Below are 18876 nucleotides of genomic sequence, written 5' to 3'. Positions count from 1 at the left end.
CCAGGACTGAATTGATGTGTTCAATTAAGTTCTATGTCAAACGAATCAGAGATCGAGAAACAAATTGCTGGACATTAAGTATGACTATGTTCCATGTAATTGTCCACACGATATCTGGAACAGAGGACTATATGATCCCTTATCTAAAGGACATGTTACTGATAAGATCAGAGTTTGATAGCATCTTTGACAGCTACGATTGCTAATCGGATTGTGCTTGCATTAGTGTCTAAGCCCATAACTATATTTGGTAAGTACTTGACACGGTTGTGCATGGTCCTTTTGGGTTGCCTTCACCATAGCAACTTGACAGGGTAATTTATGGAGAGAGAGAGAGAGAAAGAGAAGATATTATGATTTATTAATATATTATAAGAATAATATATTAAAGGAGAAATCATATTATTTAATTAATATTGGTCATAAATTAATTAGGAATTAATTTGGTGACTAAAAGAGATTAATTGAATAAAGGGGCTTAAACTGTCAAATGTTTGATAGTTAAATTTTGGGTTGGGAAATCTAATGGATAAAGGGATCAACGAAATTATGATTGGAGCTCATCATATTTTCGTCCATGGCCTTATTCCAAAAGGTTACATGGGTTGCTTAATGTTTAAGCTATCCATTAGGGTTTTGACTGAAACCCTAGTTGCTCACAGTATAAATAGGACTCTTGGGTTACAGAAATCGGCCGCTGCTTCTCCTAGAACCCTAGAGCCGATTTTGTGTGCCTCCTCCCTCTCTCATATACTACCCTCTATCTAGTTGGTGTTTGTAAGCCATTAGAGGAGTTACACTTGTGAGTCTAAGCTCAAGGAAGAAGAAGATCAAGAGATATTCAAAAGGTAATCATCTAGATCTCATTAGTTACATTTTTTTGTAATATGTATGTTAGATCTAGGGTTCCAAATCTTAGATGAATTGCATGTTCAATAGTGAAACCTAGATCTAAGTGTTTAGGGTTTGCATGTACACATAGGAATGTTCTTATGGCTCAAACCCATCAGTGGTATCAGAGCTTTGTCTGGTTTCAATTGTATTTGATGCTATATGTTTTGATCTTGCTTGAAAAAATTGTTTAAGGCTTAAGGTTGATGGAGGCTAGAAATAATAGGGTTTAGACATAAGTTAAGGCCTTTAAATAGGATCCAATACCCTAAATTAGGGTTTTCACCTGAGCGGAGTACGCCCAACTTATTCTTAGTACACCCAGCATACTCCAAGGTCCATCCACGATCATCCATCCTAGTATGATCGGCGTACTCCATGTATGCCCAATGTACTAGGCTTAGCCCTAAAACCACCAAAATTCCGAAGGCCATAACTTCTTCGTTCTAAGTATAATTTCGACGATTCTTATAGTCATGGAAAGGTAAGGAGAAGCTCTACAATCCTATCATCTGTCATTAGCCTTAAAAGTTTTTGAACGTAAATCCAAAATTCATAAATGGCCCGAACCATCACTTAACCGTTATACCCTTTGGCTCCAAAGCACAAACCAAACTCTCAGATCACCTAATCTACATTATCCACATCCAAAGTGGTCTAAATCTCTCTTTCCCAAAAGCCCAAAGCCTTATGATATCTGATCTTCGGGTCACGGCCCCGAATTAGGAAACGGTTCGAAAGAGGGTGTTACAGAAGTCTTTGAAAATTTATGGTTCTGAAAATTATCTAAAATATATCAATAGTTTTTTTATTTGTATAAACTGGAGTACATAGTTATTCATCATTTCATTTTTATTTATTCCAAATTTTACTTTAAAATACTTAATGTTAAACCTTGATATTTAACTTTTTTAATCAGCATGTGCAATTGTATGGTATATTGTCGAGAGTTATAAACAAAGATGAGTTTAAAATATTAATTTTAGACAAATATGGTAAGCTTAGACAAAAGATATATAATATTGTAATTAAAGAGTCTTTGGAAATTTGTCATTTATAACAATTATTTACAATATGTCAATAGTTTTTTATTAGTACAAATTCAATTACATATTTATTCATCATTTTCTTTATATTAATTTATTTCAAAAGTTACTTTACAAAATGTTTAATTTTTACACTTGAATTTTCAACATCATTATTTAAAATATGTCATTAGCTTTTTTCTTAATATAGATTAAATTATTACTTATTCATTATATCATTTGTATTTATGTAAAATATTACTTTAAAAAATATTTAATGTTTACACCCTTATATTAATTTTTTTTAATAAATCTATGTAGTACATGGGTCTCACACCTAGTTATTAACATACACATTAAACATCTAAAGACTAAAAAACATATTTATTGGTGAAAATGTACGTTCGGATCATTATCCAAAAAACATATTAATGGACTAGTTTGACTGATAACTAGTCCATCAGTTTTGAAAGCTTTGTGCGAAAACTAAAAACAGGCCCTTAAATTTTGGATTAGCGGTGAATTAGTAATGATTGACGAACTACCAATGAATATTGATGAATTAGCATGTATAAAACATATTAAAGACATATTAACAATGGTTAGAAACAGATCAACATTGGAATAGCAACAAATTAGTGGTGGGTTAAAATTTCGGACCACTTTATGACACGTGTCCTATGTGGTTTTACACTGTGCACCTCCCCAATGGTGAGCCCTACTAAACGACGCAAATCATTTTTTATTGGTGAAAAATATGTGAAGTGATTGTTGATGGGTTTTGAGCACTATAATAATCCTATGGTGCACATGCAACCCTAAATACTTTGGATCTAAGTTTTCTCAAGTTAGAAATGCAATGACATTTTATCCAATGCATATACCCTAGCTAGCATGCAATTGGAGATATACAACATAAAAATTAGTTAGATAAATACCTCTTTGTTGTAGCTTGTAGTTATTGGCCTTTCAAGAGCTTAGTACCACAAGTGTGATACCTCTAATGTGTTACAAACACCAAAAGCAAGAGGAGGCTTGTGAGAGAGGTTAGGAAGCACCAAAAATCGGCTAGGGTTTCACCTTGGAATAGAGTGGCCGCTTTTGGGAAGCTAGGGGTTCAGTTTATAGTGTGGAATCCTTAGGGTTTCTTACATAAAACCCTAATTCACTTAAGCCTTTAAGTATTCCAATGATCCATATGAAAAGCCCTTTGGACTAAATCTTCATGGACTCTCACATAGATTTAGTCCATCCCTAATCAACCTGGATCATTAGCCCAAACTATCAGTATTACTGATTTACCCAATCAGTCCCTATAAATTTAATCAGTCGCTTTTGATCAGCAAATTAATTCTTGATCAATACCAATTAAATAATATGACTTCTTAATTAATATATTATTCCTTTAATATATTAATAAATCACAGATAACCTCTTTCTTAAATATCCATCCTATCAAACTGCTACAATGAAGGCAACCCAAAAGGACCATGCTACTATCGGGTCAAGTACATACCAATTATGGTTATGGGCTAAGACACCTAATCCAACAGTCTCCCACTTGGATAAGTCTAATTACTATAACTGCCAATGCAACTTCAAAATTCGATTAGAAATCATAGCTCTTAAAAGCCGATATCAAACTCTGACCTAGTCAATGACGCCTCCTTTAGATAAGGGATGATATAATCCTCTGTTCTTCAAGATATCGCGTGAACAAATACATGGAATAAAGTCATACTCATTGTCCAACAGTTTGTTTCCCGATTTCTGGTTTGTTTGACATAGAATTTAATTGAACACGTCAATTGAGTCCTAACTAGGCCCGAGACATAAGTTAAAACAAAATTATCGAGGGGACCAAGATATCGCTTTTAATCCTCTTAGTATAAAAGGAACAAATAAACTTTGACTTATATGCTTGTACTAATTACTTGTTAAATTATACACAACAACATGTTTTATGACATCAAGTTACTAATGCATTTTAGTACTATCATTGCATAACCAAATCGTAATCCATGACTCATGTATCTTGGTTTGAAGACTATACAATATTATCGTCTCACAATCACTCGTCATAAATTCCATGAAGTGATTCATGTGAGCATGGGTTTAATCCAATACTCAAAATCTTATTTCTGGAGCACTCATGAACGTTGTAGCAAACCTTTGCTATGTGTAAACACCTTAGACAATATACAAGCCAATTCATGATAGTCTAACCTCATAGCTTACTTCCAAAGTATGATTGACTGTGGATAGTTCGAATAATCATATTATTCTGGAAGTCAAAAAATGAAAAAGTAAAACATAAAATAAACAATTGACAAAAAACAGTAAACTTTACTTATAAATAAAACCTTTATTATTTAATCATCAAATATCAATTATATTTATTTATTACAAGTTTCTAACCGCCTATCTAATTACAAAAACAAATATCGTCCCTTAGGGTAATGCTTTTAGCATACTGCAAATGCTTAACCCTACTCAGTCCCTTCGTAATGGGGGCTGCTGGGTTTTCCTCTGACGATACCCTCTTCACTACAAGGAGTCCCACTTCTACTCGATGTCTTACAAAGTGATAGTTTCTATTGATGTGCCTGGATCTGCCATGATCCCTCGGTTCCTTGGTTAAGGCGACCACACCCTCGTTATCATATAAAATCTCCATAGGCTCCTTTAAGGTTGGTACGACTCCAAGGTCTCCGATGAATTTCTTTAGCCATATTGCCTCCTTCGACGCTTCCCTTGCTGCTATATACTCTGATTCGCACATTAAATCAACTATAGTCTCCTGTTTGGAACTTTTACATGTTACTTGTAACGCCCGCAGATTCGGGCTAGTCAAATTAGAGACAATAAACATCAAAAATGAGTTTTTGATGGAAGATTATTTAGAAGTATTAATATTAACCAAGTTTTTGTATGTGTTACAAGGGTTCCGTACATATAAAGAACGCCAAAATCCGAGTTATAACGAAGGAGTTATGACCCGTTGAAGTTTCGCGACGAAAGTGGCACGACACAGGAAGCGTAAATAGTGAATTTACAATAAAACGACTTTTAGCCTTACCGATCTAAACGAAAGTCGTAGAATATGTTAAACCGAGAGCATCCATGAAAAGAACGCCCAAATATGACTTCGTATGAGGAAGTTATGATTTTTCGAAGTTTCGGCTTAGCGGTGTACAGCTCAAAAGTTCGAATATTAGATCAAGCGATTTTTAGCCGATACAACCTAAACGAGAATCGAAGATCTCATTAATAGTAGCGTAAAGGTAAAAAGACAGACGAAAACGGACGTCGGATGAAGAAGGTATGAATTTTTAACGGACTAATCCTGTCCCGGCCTATTAAAAATATAAATTTAAAATAAAGTCAAAATTAGCCAACAGAGTCTAAACAAAAGTTGTAGAGTACGTTCCTGCCAAGGCGTGGATATAATGAACGTCGAAAATGGAGCTAGTATGTGAAAGTTATGATTTTTAGGAGTCGGAAAGTGAATTTATGAAATCTGATGCTAGATTGATGATCTGGCCGAATCCCAGCCGTCCGATGAGCTCGCTTCGGATTCAGACACTTGGCCTTTGCATTACGCCCAACGTCCGGAACTGGGTACACGCAGTGTACTTCATGGTTGTGTGGTCCAAGAATCAAACACGTAGCCCCATCCGAAGAGCACCACCTGGCACCCTTATCCGAACTACCCCCCGCGTAGTGTTGTACGCCCAGCATACCACCGAAGGATCACGCCTATAAATAGGTTGCGAGGGCTGCCGAAGAAATCACACCAAAATTCATCCTCTCTCTTGTTTCTTTCTCTCTCTAAGATCCCTTAAGCCCCCTAAACCCTAGGTAAACCCCCTAGCACCCGAAGGAAGCCCCGAGGCTCCCGGAGTCCCGAGAAAAATGGTCTTTCGGTTCGAAAACGCTGCTCCAAGCGAAGCTTGGTTTTCTATAAAACCCGCTATAAGTGAGCTATGCCTATGCTGGTAACGTTAGTAGGAACTTATAATAAGTACTTGGGCTATTATTATGGGTTATATAAGTATTTTTTTAATGCTTATATAATAGTCATAATAGCTAGACTATTAATTAGTCGCGATTAACGATTGACTAAACCCTAGTGGTATTGATACTAGGTTTTGTCAAGGGAAAATTGTTTTGAGATAACGAAGCGCTGTCCGAGTACCGAGTCACCACCTTAACAGGTGAGTGCATAATTACTTTCATCTTACACATAGATATGAAGTATTTTATATAAAATACGTGTTGTGTGTGCATATTATCTGTATACTTGCTATCTATGCTGGATGAACGATTTTATACATGTTTTAAATGATTTAAATTGTATATGTATTTTATATCTACAAAATATGTTGGGTAAAACATTGGTAGATGAATGATGAGGGATGAAGGCTGAAATAGAGGAACATTAGTAGTATGGACCTAGTGCCCTATAGGTGAACATTGGCAGCAATGGACCTAGTACCCCATAGATGAGCACTGGCAGCTGCGCCAAAATCTGTCGATAATTTAGATCTACGAAAAACATCCTAGCAGCTGCGCTCTAAGTATAGTAATTGCAGCCGTGCCTAATAGAGAACATTATAACCATGACAGTAGCGTTTAAAGGACAATACCGATAGAACCAACCCATAAAGGATGTCACAATTCTGGCAGCTGCGCCTAAGTGATAATATTAGCAGTTGTGCTTGACAAATGTGGCATTGGCAACTGTAACACCGTAAAAATTAAAACAATTTTTCACATTTTCAAAACACATTTTCCATACACATTTATTGATAAAATCTCATTGTATCATATCTTTGTTCCACAAAACATTTCCCAAGATCGAAATACAAAAAATCCCATGTGTGTACGAATCATGCCGACGCCTTCCCGCGATCGTCACTGGTACCTGAAACACATAACACATAACATTTTCGGCATAAAGCTTAGTGAGTTCCCCAAAATACCACTCAAACACATATTAGCCACTCAAGGCTATAGCTCTGATGACCCTCTGGTCAGTGTGTCTTAGTGGGACCCTCCAGTCCAAACTCTCTGCGGGCTCTCTAGCCCTAACTCTAGGGACCCACTAGTCCTATATCTGGAAACTCTGAATCATGCATATCACATATCACAATAACACACATAAATAGCATACAAATACACTGGCACATAACTCAACAGTATACTAGCACATAACTCTATTACCACTCTAGGTAAGTATAGTGAGAAGACTCACCTCGGATGTCTCGGTAAATCTCCGACTCGGTGGAAATATGGTCTAGCCTCCGCCTAATCACATAAAGTAAAATACTCTCATATATATAACTCTCGAGACTAGACTCAACCCTCTCTTGACACAAAGACCCCATTGTTGACCAAACCCTCAAAGTCAACAAAGTCAACGGTCAGACTTTGACCCGACTCGCCGAGTGTACTTAGGTGACTCGGCGAGTCAACGCGTGTCCACTATCCCTCTAGTCTCGCATGACACGTCGAGTCTTTCCCTTGCTCGACAGGTTTCACCTGGCATGAAAAGTGGGGCCACCCAGACTCAACTCGCTGAGTCCCAATATGAACTCGGCGAGTTCAGCCTTGAACTCCAGTCCTCTAATTCCCTCTGACTCACCGAGTCATTCCCCCGACTCGGCAAGTACTCACTGAGTGAACTTATGGGAAACCCTATCCCTACTCGCCGAGTCAGCTCTTGGTACTCGGCGAGTTCATGCCATGCTCGAGCTCAAACGACCTCCTGAGGTCAGATCCGTTCCTCTAACTCATAGATCTGGCCTCCTTAAGCAATATAAACACGTAAAGTTTGGATCTTGATGCCCATGCAAAGACCCAATGGCTCTATTTGAAGAAATGCCCTCAATATGCCACTCTAAGCTCATATTACCCAATGACACCCCATAAAGATCAAGGGGCTTAGGTCTCTGGACCTCTTTGGATCCAGATCCGCAGCCTCAACACAAGAAGGGACCAATTGCACTAACAATCACACTCTAAATGGGCCAGAAACCCTAACTCTCAAGGATTAACACCCAAAACTAAAGAAGGATCGAATATATACCTCAATATGAAGTTCTTAGGCTCTGAAATCCACATAATAGCGCTTCCTTTAGCTTCCTCTTGCCTTGGTGACCTTCTTCTTGTAAAAACACCCACACAAGGATCAAAAATGCCTCTCCTCCCTCACAAACGCTGTAGATCGCTTAGGGTTTCACTCAGGGGTCTGGTAGCCGCAATTGGTGGCTATAAGCCCCTTTAAATATGCCTCAAACCCCGGGGATTAGGGTTTCATTAAACAAGGCGATAGGGCGCCTTGGCGAACTGATCGGCTGAATAAACCCCTTCCCCAGTAGCTCCTGAAGCTGCGAGGATAACTCCTGCATCTCTGGAGGTGCAAGGCGATAGGGTGCCTTGGCGATAGGTGCCGCCCCCGGAACCAAATTGATACGAAACTCTACCTGTCTCTCAGGAGGCACGCCCGGCAACTCCTCCGGGAAAACATCCGGGAACTCACACATTATCGGAACCTCATCAACTGACCTCGACTTCCCTGAAACAACCCTCTTATCCATCATATACGCCACAAACCCACTACAGCCCTGTTGTGGACTCTGTCTCGCTCTAGCGACCGAACAAAATGCTGACCCAGATCATGTACCCTCGTCATACATCGTAAGAACTCCCCCATTGGGGTCTCGTATGGTCACCAGCTGTCTCTCATAGTCGATAACCGCTCCAAATTTGCTCAACCAGTCCATTCCTATGATGACACATACATCTCCCATCGTAATAGGAACTAAATCAATCGGAAACTCAACGCCGAAAATCTCGAGTACACACCCTCGGATCACCTCGGTGGCATACACCGCCCTCTCGTCAGCTATGGAAACTCTCAGAGGTCGACCCAACGCCTCTCGACTAATATTGATGTGCTGACTGAAAGCCAAAGTTACAAAAGACCGATACCTGAGTCAAATAACACCAAAGCAGGTATAGAACTCACAAGAAAAGTACCTACGCATAACATAATATAAACACAATATCTCAAAAATCAAAATAAATACATGAAAGAATACATACCAGCCACGACATCGGGCGCTGCGCGGACCTCCTCCGCGGTCAACTGAAAGGCTCTCCCTCGTGCCTTCGGTGCCTCGGCCTTCACTGGCCGGCTCTCATTAGCTCTGATAGCAGCAGGGGCAGATCCCTGAGATGCTCCCTGAGCTGTCCCTCGCAACTATGGACACTCTGCCTTCCGGTGTCCGGTCTGATTGCAGTGAAAGCATACTGCAAACCCCTTAGGGAAATCCTTGGCCATATGCCCCTCCTTGCCACATTTGTAGCAAGTCCCCACTCTGCACACCCCATCATGGCTCTTGCCGCACTTGCCACAAGTGCGGCCATTCTGACTCCCAAATCTCGAATCAGCGGGCTTGGCCTGCTTGGCTGCTGGCTGAGACTGCGCCGGTCGCCGATCCCTCCCCTGAGACTCAGCCTCCTCCCTAGCCTGGGTCTCCAACTCTATCTCCCTCTTTCGGGCATTTTCCTGAAGCTCAGCAAATGTCCGGTACGTCGAGTTCGCCACGAACTCCCGTATATCCCTCCTCAAAATGCTCAGATATCGGCTCTTACGTGCTTGCTCGGAGGACACATGCTCTGGGCAGAACATCTCCCGCTCATGGAACATCCTCGTAATCACTGTGACAAACTCAGTACCCTGCTTGAGGGTCAGAAACTCCTGGGCCAAACGCTTCCTCTCCACCTGGGGAACGTACTCATCTCGGAACGTAGCAGTGAACCTCTCCCAAGTCAATGCGGCAAGCTCAACAGGCGAATAATGCGCCGTCACAAACTTCCACCAGTCCTTCGCTCCCAAGCGAATCTGGTTCAACGCGAACCGGACTCTCAAATGCTCTGGAGATGAGCAAGTGAAGAAACACCCCTCGATGTCTGAAATCCACCTCATCGCTGCAATCGGGTCCTGAGTCCCATCAAGCTCCGGTGGTTTTGTGTTGTTGAACACCCAGAACAGCAACGCATCACCACCCTGCGGTCTAGCCGCAGCAACAACAACATCAGAAAGAGCAGCGTATCTCTCATCAAATGTCTCTATCAGTGTGGTCTTGATAGACCCGAACATCTCTGGAATCTCAGCGCGGATGGCAGCAGCCACCTCATCATGAATCATCTAGCGGAGCTCCTCGTCGCTCACCCCCCCCCCACTAGTCCCTGGTCTGTGGTGTGTCCCCACCATGATGTCTCTCTTAAATACAACATAAGATATCAGAGACTCACTTGGGTGTACACACACTCGATGTCCCAATCGTACTTGATCTCTGGTACCCTAAGGATTCTTACTTGGGCTGCACACTGACCCGGTGCCTTCGTTAGTACGGGCCCAATACTACCGTCCACACCGCATCAACATTCATTCCAAGTCCTCATCCCAGAGTCCCAAATTCCAAGCACTCTACTCTTTTAAATCATATGCTACTCACTAGCATATCTCTCATAAGCTCCTTTCTGCTATCTAAACACTCTTAAGCATCACGAGCAGCAAAACTCCTAGACTAAGGCATCATATATCACGACACTCTAGTCCTAACAAGGATACCTAGTCTACTCTAGCATGCATAATATAGCTCATCATATAACATAACATAATATATCTCCTAACACTTAATGCAAGGTTATTTTGGGAAATCACCGTTCAGGCTCTGGCTGATCGTACACACGGCTCTGCTCTGTTTGTCTCAAAACTCCGTTTACTCTTTTAAAATTGTTTTGTTATCAAAAATTTTCTCAAATCCTCAGTTTGAGCTCAAATACGCCTGAAGATGCATCCGAATCCCTCAAGACAAGGCTCTGATACCAACTTGTAACACCGTAAAAATTAAAACAATTTTTCACATTTTCAAAACACATTTTCCATACACATTTATTAATAAAATCTCACTGTATCATATCTTTGTTCCACAAAACATTTCCCAAGATCGAAATACAAAAAATCCCATGTGTGTGTACGAATCATGCCGACGTCTTCTCGCGATCGTCACTGGTACCTGAAACACATAACACATAACATTTTCGGCATAAAGCTTAGTGAGTTCCCCAAAATACCACTCAAACACATATTAGCCACTCAAGGCTATAGCTCTGATGACCCTCTGGTCAGTGTGTCTTAGTGGGACCCTCCAGTCCAAACTCTCTGCGGGCTCTCTAGCCCTAACTCTAGGGACCCACTAGTCCTATATCTGGAAACTCTGAATCATGCATATCACATATCACAATAACACACATAAATAGCATACAAATACACTGGCACATAACTCAACAGTATACTAGCACATAACTCTGTTACCACTCTAGGTAAGTATAGTGAGAAGACTCACCTCGGATGTCTCGGTAAATCTCCGACTCGGTGGAAATATGGTCTAGCCTCCGCCTAATCACATAAAGTAAAATACTCTCATATATATAACTCTCGAGACTAGACTCAACCCTCTCTTGACACAAAGACCCCATTGTTGACCAAACCCTCAAAGTCAACAAAGTCAACGGTCAGACTTTGACCCGACTCGCCGAGTGTACTTAGGTGACTCGGCGAGTCAACGCGTGTCCACTATCCCTCTAGTCTCGCATGACACGTCGAGTCTTTCCCTTGCTCGATGGGTTTCACCTGGCATGAAAAGTGGGTCCACCCAGACTCAACTCGCTGAGTCCCAATATGAACTCGGCGAGTTCAGCCTTGAACTCCAGTCCTCTAATTCCCTCTGACTCACCGAGTCATTCCCCCGACTCGGCAAGTACTCACTGAGTGAACTTATGGGAAACCCTATCCCTACTCGCCGAGTCAGCTCTTGGTACTCGGCGAGTTCATGCCATGCTCGAGCTCAAACGACCTCCTGAGGTCAGATCCGTTCCTCTAACTCATAGATCTGGCCTCCTTAAGCAATATAAACACGTAAAGTTTGGATCTTGATGCCCATGCAAAGACCCAATGGCTCTATTTGAAGAAATGCCCTCAATATGCCACCCTAAGCTCATATTACCCAATGACACCCCATAAAGATCAAGGGGCTTAGGTCTCTGGACCTCTTTGGATCCAGATCCGCAGCCTCAACACAAGAAGGGACCAATTGCACTAACAATCACACTCTAAATGGGCCAGAAACCCTAACTCTCAAGGATTAACACCCAAAACTGAAGAAGGATCGAATATATACCTCAATATGAAGTTCTTAGGCTCTGAAATCCACATAATAGCGCTTCCTTTAGCTTCCTCTTGCCTTGGTGACCTTCTTCTTGTAAAAACACCCACACAAGGATCAAAAATGCCTCTCCTCCCTCACAAACGCTGTAGATCGCTTAGGGTTTCACTCAGGGGTCTGGTAGCCGCAATTGGTGGCTATAAGCCCCTTTAAATATGCCTCAAACCCCGAGGATTAGGGTTTCATTAAACAAGCGTGGACTCGCCGAGTCCGGTCATCAACCCGGATGGAAAATCGCGACACTACTCGGCGAGTCTAAGCGTCAACTCGCCGAGTCCCTCCCAAAATCTCCAAAAATAAATGAATAATTAATGTAACTGGAAATCCGGATGTTACAGCAACATTGGACATCATGTTGTTTCCTTAGGATGATCCTTAGGAATAAATGAACGAGTAGCTGATTCTTAGGGTAAATCCTTAAGAAGATAATGGGGATGTGTAATTGGGTTGATTATTTGATGTTTATACATAATAATTGTATTATTGTGGGTTGAAAACCCTATGTACTCACCAGGTTTCCCAACCTGACGCACTCGTTTTATTTATATCAAAGGTGTCCATATGAAGTCACATTACACTGAGAGATTAAGGGGATAAAAATCACTAGTGATAATGAATGTAAGTTTTGTTTATGCTTATGTTACTGTATTGACGATGACATCCCAAATGTATTAAAATGAATAAAAATACTTTTCTTCGGAAATGCTTTGGTAACGTATTTATCATGTTTTACTGGGAACAAATTGCACAACTCTTTTATTTAAAATATTACTGTAATTTCCAAACAAAGCATAAACAAAATCGGTCTTTTCTGGCCGTGAAAATAGTGATGTCACAGTTGGTATCAGAGCATTAGTTTAAGCGAACTAGGAATATGGATTTATTTCTAGACTTAAACTTAGAATGCTAAGCAATGATGGTGATGAGTGTATCTAATAAATTTTAAGAAAGTACACCTAAATAGACACGAGCACTAACTTATTTCAGGAATTGTGCCTAAAATGCTTTTATGTGCTAAATGCTTTGTGCCTGATATGTTGTTATTTGTTCGGATCTATGGTCTGTTGCCGACTGGATCTAGAAACCTTATGTGTTTAGGATTCTAAACGTACGACTATGATATTAGAACTAACATGTAAACGTTTCAGAGGGATAAGGATGATTTAAAAGTCTATCCTAAGTAAAGATCTAAATTCACCCTATTCGGTGTAAAGATCAAAATGGCGACAACCCGCAGTGGGTCTATTTATACTTGTAGACTCCTTAAGGGTTTCACCTTAAACCCTAGTTGGATAATATTTCCTTAAAGCAATCCAAATCCTTTCCTTAGATAAGCATTGGATGATTTGAGGCTATCCCTAGCCCTAGAATCCATCCACCCTTCATCCAATAAGGATTTACAGTCTAGAGTGTAACTATCAAAAAATTGACAGCTTATACCCTCTTATTTAATTAACCTCTTTAAATCACCAAATTAATTCTAATTAATTCTATGACTTATATTAATCAAATAACAATATTATTATTCATTATATTATTCTCATAATATATCTAAATCATCCTGTCAAGTTGCTATGGTGAAGGCAACCCAAAAGGACCATGCACAATCGGGTCAAATACTTGCCTAATATAGTTGTAGCCTTAGACATTATTCCAACAGTCTCCCACTTGGATAAGTCTAGCAGCTATATGCACAAGTACAATCCGATTCGCAATCATAGCTCTCAAAGACGCTGTCAACCTCTGATCTAATCAATCTTGTCCTTTAGATAAGGGATCGTACAGTCCTCTGTTAGATATCATGCTGACAATTCTATGGAATGATTAGTCTAGCATTTAGTTTTCTCGATCTCCGATTTATTTGACATAGAACTTAATCGAACACATCAATTCAGTTCTGACCGGGCCCAACACATAAGTCAAATCAAATCATCGAGCGGCTGAGATATCGCTTTTACCTTCTTAGGATAAAAGTTACAGATAAACTTCGACTTATATGCATTTACTTATTCATTAATCAACTATACACAACAATGCGTTTTATAACACCGAGTTACTGATGCGTTTTTGCATTATCAATGTACAATCAATTAACAAATAACAAACCATATATCTAGGTTTTAAGACTATATGATATTATCGTCTTGCGATCACCCCTTTATATATCATATTCCATAAGGTGATTCCAGCAAGCATGGGTTTGTTCCAATGCTCAAAACCAGTTCATAAGCACTCATGAACGTCGTAGGAATCTTTTGCCATGTCTAATACCATTTAGACAATCTACGCACCAATTCACGACAATCTTCATTCATATCTACTTCCAACATATGAACGATTGTGGACAATTTGAATAATTCGATTATTCTTAATAAATTCAATTATTCTGGAAGTCAAAACATGCAAAATGAAACAATAGTTAAACAATTAACATAAGACAGTAACATTACTCACAAATAAAAACTCCTTTATTTAATCATCAAATGTTAATTACATTTATCTATTACACATTTCTACTACTATCTAATCTATGCTAATATCATCCTTCAGCCCAATACTCCTAGCATGCTGCAAGTGCTTAACCCTACTCAGTCCCTTCGTAAGCGGATCTGCTGGGTTATCTTCCGATGATATCCTCTTCACTATGAGTTGTCCTTCTTCTACACGATGTCTAATAAAGTGATATTTTCTGTCGATATGTCTAGATCTACCATGATCCCTCGGTTCCTTGGTCAAGGCAACCGCTCCTTCATTATCACAGAAAATCTCCATGGGCTCCTTTATGGCAGGTATAACTCCAAGATCACCGATGAATTTCTTCAGCCATATTGCCTCCTTCGACGCTTCGCTCGCTACAATGTATTCTGATTCGCACGTTGAATCAGCTACAGTTTCTTGTTTGGAACTTTTCCAAGTCACTGCTCCTCCATTCAGAGTAAAGACCCAGTCCGACTGCGAACGGTAGTTGTCCCTGTCGGTCTAAAAGCTGGCGTCACTATACCCTCGCACCTTCAAGTCATCACTCCCTCCGAGGACTAAGAACCATTCCTTCGTCCTCTGAAGGTACTTAAGGATATTCTTAACCGCAATCCAATGGGCTCTGCCAGGGTTCCCTTGATATCTACTAACCATGCTCAAAGCAAAGGCTACATCAGGGCGGGTACAAGTCATAGCGTACATGATTGAGCCAACTGCGGAAGCGTATGGTACTCGGCTCATTTCTGCTATTTCTGCGTCGGTACTCGGACTTTGAGTCTTACTCAACTTGGCATTACTTTGTATCGGTAATTCTCCCTTCTTTGAGTTTTCCATACTAAAACGTTTTAGTACTTTCTCTAAGTAAGTGTTCTGACTAAGTCCTATCAGTCTCTTACTTCTCTCTCTTACTATCCTTATTCCCAAAATGTAAGATGCCTCTCCGAGGTCCTTCATAACGAAGCACTTCCTGAGCCAGGACTTAACCTCCTGCAGAGTCAGGATGTCTTTTCCTATGAGTAATATGTCATCGGCATATAGAACGAGGAAGCTTACTATACTCCCACTGGCTTTGACATATACACATGATTCATCTTCGCTTCGTACAAATCCAAAATCTTTGACTTTCTCATCGAAGCAAAGATTCCATCTGCGAGATGCTTGCTTAAGTCCATAAATGGACTTCTCAAGCTTACACACTCTATTCGGATGCTTCGGATCTACAAACCCCTCTGGCTGAGCCATGTAAAAATCCTCAGCCAGCTTTCCGTTAAGGAAAGCGATCTTGACATCCATTTGCCAAATCTCATAATCATGAAATGCGGCAATCACTAGCATCACTCTAATAGATTTTATCTTTGCAACTGGTGAGAATGTCTCATCATAGTCAACTCCGGGAGTTTGAGTAAATCCCTTCGCGACCAATCGCGCCTTATATGTATGTATGTTTCCATCCACGTCGGTCTTCTTCTTGAAGATCCATTTGCACCCAACGGTCTTACGTCCGGGCACATGATCAACCAAATTCCAAACTTGCTTATCATACATGGATTGGATCTCACTATCCATTGCCTCTCTCTATTTTCTAGACTCCGGGCCTGCCATGGCTTCCTTATAGCTATTAGGTTCATCAAGGTTTATTAGTGTGCCATCACTAATATACGTGTCCCCTTCGGTAGTAATATGAAAACCATAAAATTGGGGTTGAACTCTAACTCTTTCGGAACGTCTAAGAGGTAAGGATTCGTCAATTGGTTCAACCGGAGTTTCCTCCTCGGGTTGAGTGCCAGCGGTAGAGGTTCCTTCATCTATCGACTCTTGGATCTCTTCAAGTTCGATTTGCCTCCCACTGTCTCCTTGGCTTATGAGTTCTCGCTCTCGAAAAACTCCTCTCCTCGCAACGAAGACAACATTGTCCTAAGGTCTATAGAAGAGATATCCAAAGGATTTCTGCGGGAAGCCGATGTAAATACATCGCTCACTACGAGGTTCGAGCTTGTCGTGAGTATCTCGTCTTACAAAAGCCTTGCAACCCCAAACCTTGATATGTGCCAACGAGGGAGCTTTCCCTGTCCACATCTCGTGAGGTGTTTTGGCAACCTTCTTAGTAGGGACTCGGTTAAGGATATGGGCGGCAGTCTCTAAGGCATACCCCCAAAAAGAGATAGGTAGTGAAGCACGACTCATCATAGAGCGAACCATATCCAATAAGGTTCGATTACGACTTTCTGCCACACCATTCAATTATGGTGTCCTAGGAGGCGTCAATTGTGAAACTATTCCACACTCCTTGAGATAATCGTGGAATTCAAGACTTAGGTACTCTCCTCCTCGATCGGATCGAAGCATCTTGATTTTCCTGCCCAATTGATTCTCCACTTCATTCTTGAACTCTTTGAACTTTTCAAAAGTTTCTGACTTTTGCTTGATTAAATAGATATACCCATATCTACTATAGTCATCGGTAAAAGTCACGTAGAAGCGGTTCCCATCCTTCGTGGTTGATCTAAACGGTCCACATACATCGGTATGTATTAGGTCCAATAGACCCTTACCCCTTTCACATGTACTTGTGAAGGGTGACTTGGTCATCTTTCCAAGTAAACAAGACTCGCATGTTTCATCTTCCCTAAGGTCGAATGACTCCAACACTCCATCCTTTTGGAGTTGGGTTATGCATTTCTTGTTGACATGTCCAAGACGACAATGACACAAGGATGCTCTATCTATACTATTGGAAGCATCTATGTTCAAAACATCATTTCCTAAGTTATCAACAATCATAACAGTTTCATATATTCCATTACATGGTATAGCTTCAAAATAAAAGACACCATTTAGATAAGCTAAAATAGAACCATTCTCATTATTAAAAGAAAATCTAAAACCTTGTCTAAACAAACCATGAAATGAAATGATGTTTCTAGCCATTTCTGGCGAATAGCAACAATTGTTCAAATCTAAACTTAAACCATTCCTAAGCGCTAAAGAATACACTCCAATCTTGGTCACATGCAACGATCTTCTATTCCCCATGATTAGATTTATTCTTCCAGCCTCCACATCCTTATTTCTTCTTAGTCCCTGCACATTAGAACAAATGTGGTAACCACAACCGGTATCAAGAACCCAAGAAATAGCATGAGATGAATCGTTAGATTTGATTGTGTATATACCTGCGAAAGATGGCTTGATCTTTCCTTCCTTGATGGCTTGCAGGTACTCTGGGCAGCTTCTCTTCCAATGTCCTATCTTGTGGCAGTGGTGGCACTCTCTCTCCTTCGGGTTAGGGCAGGGTTTAGCAGGATCAACTTTGGTCCCACTAGAAGAGGCACCATCTCGGGCTTTAACCTTACAATAGTTCTTAGACGAAGCCTTCCTCTTCTTTCCCTTTCCTTGTCCAATAGCCAAGACAGGAGCAGCGGGCGGATTGGGAGTTGGTGCAACAGACTTGTCCTTGAAGTTGCTCTCAGCGACCCTCAAGAGACCTTGGAGTTTGCTTAGGGTGACCTCCTTTTTGTTCATGTGGTAGGTCATCCTAAATTGATTGTAGCTCGGAGGCAAAGAGTGAAGCACCATGTCGATCGCCAAGTCTTCCCCAAAGTCAACATTTAACTTGCAAAGACAGTCGACATACCTTTGCATCTTTTGCAGGTGCACGGTAAGAGACTCTCCATGACCCATCTTATCGGAAATCATGTTAGTGAAAATCTCATAACGCTCTTGTCTCGCGTTTTGGTGGTATCTCTCCAATAAGTCTTGATGCATCTCGTACGGGTACATGTCCTCATAGGACTTTTGGAATTCGGAGTTCATGGTGGCTATCATGATGCAATGTACCTTTGTTGCATCGCGCTCATGAGTTTCAAAAGCGGTCATTTCATCCAGAGTAGCGATTTCAGGGTTGATTTTCTCGAGCTTCTCATCGAGGACATACTCCTTATCCTCATAGCGAGCAATGGTGCGAATGTATCTTATCCATTCGCTAAAGTTCGTCCCATCAAAAGTGACCTTTTGAAAAAGGCTCATCAATGTGAAAGAACTAGCAACAGCATTGTTTGCGTTCGACATCTACAAATAGAAAGGACAAAGATAGATTAGAATATGAATCCCTAATTATCACCCAATAAGAAAAATTAGGGCTAGGATCCAACAACAATATTTACATATTAGAAAAGGGATGC

The sequence above is a fragment of the Lactuca sativa genome, chromosome 8 (assembly GCF_002870075.4).
Source record: "Lactuca sativa cultivar Salinas chromosome 8, Lsat_Salinas_v11, whole genome shotgun sequence".
Lineage (NCBI taxonomy): Eukaryota > Viridiplantae > Streptophyta > Magnoliopsida > Asterales > Asteraceae > Lactuca > Lactuca sativa.
This window is presented reverse-complemented; position numbering follows the sequence as displayed.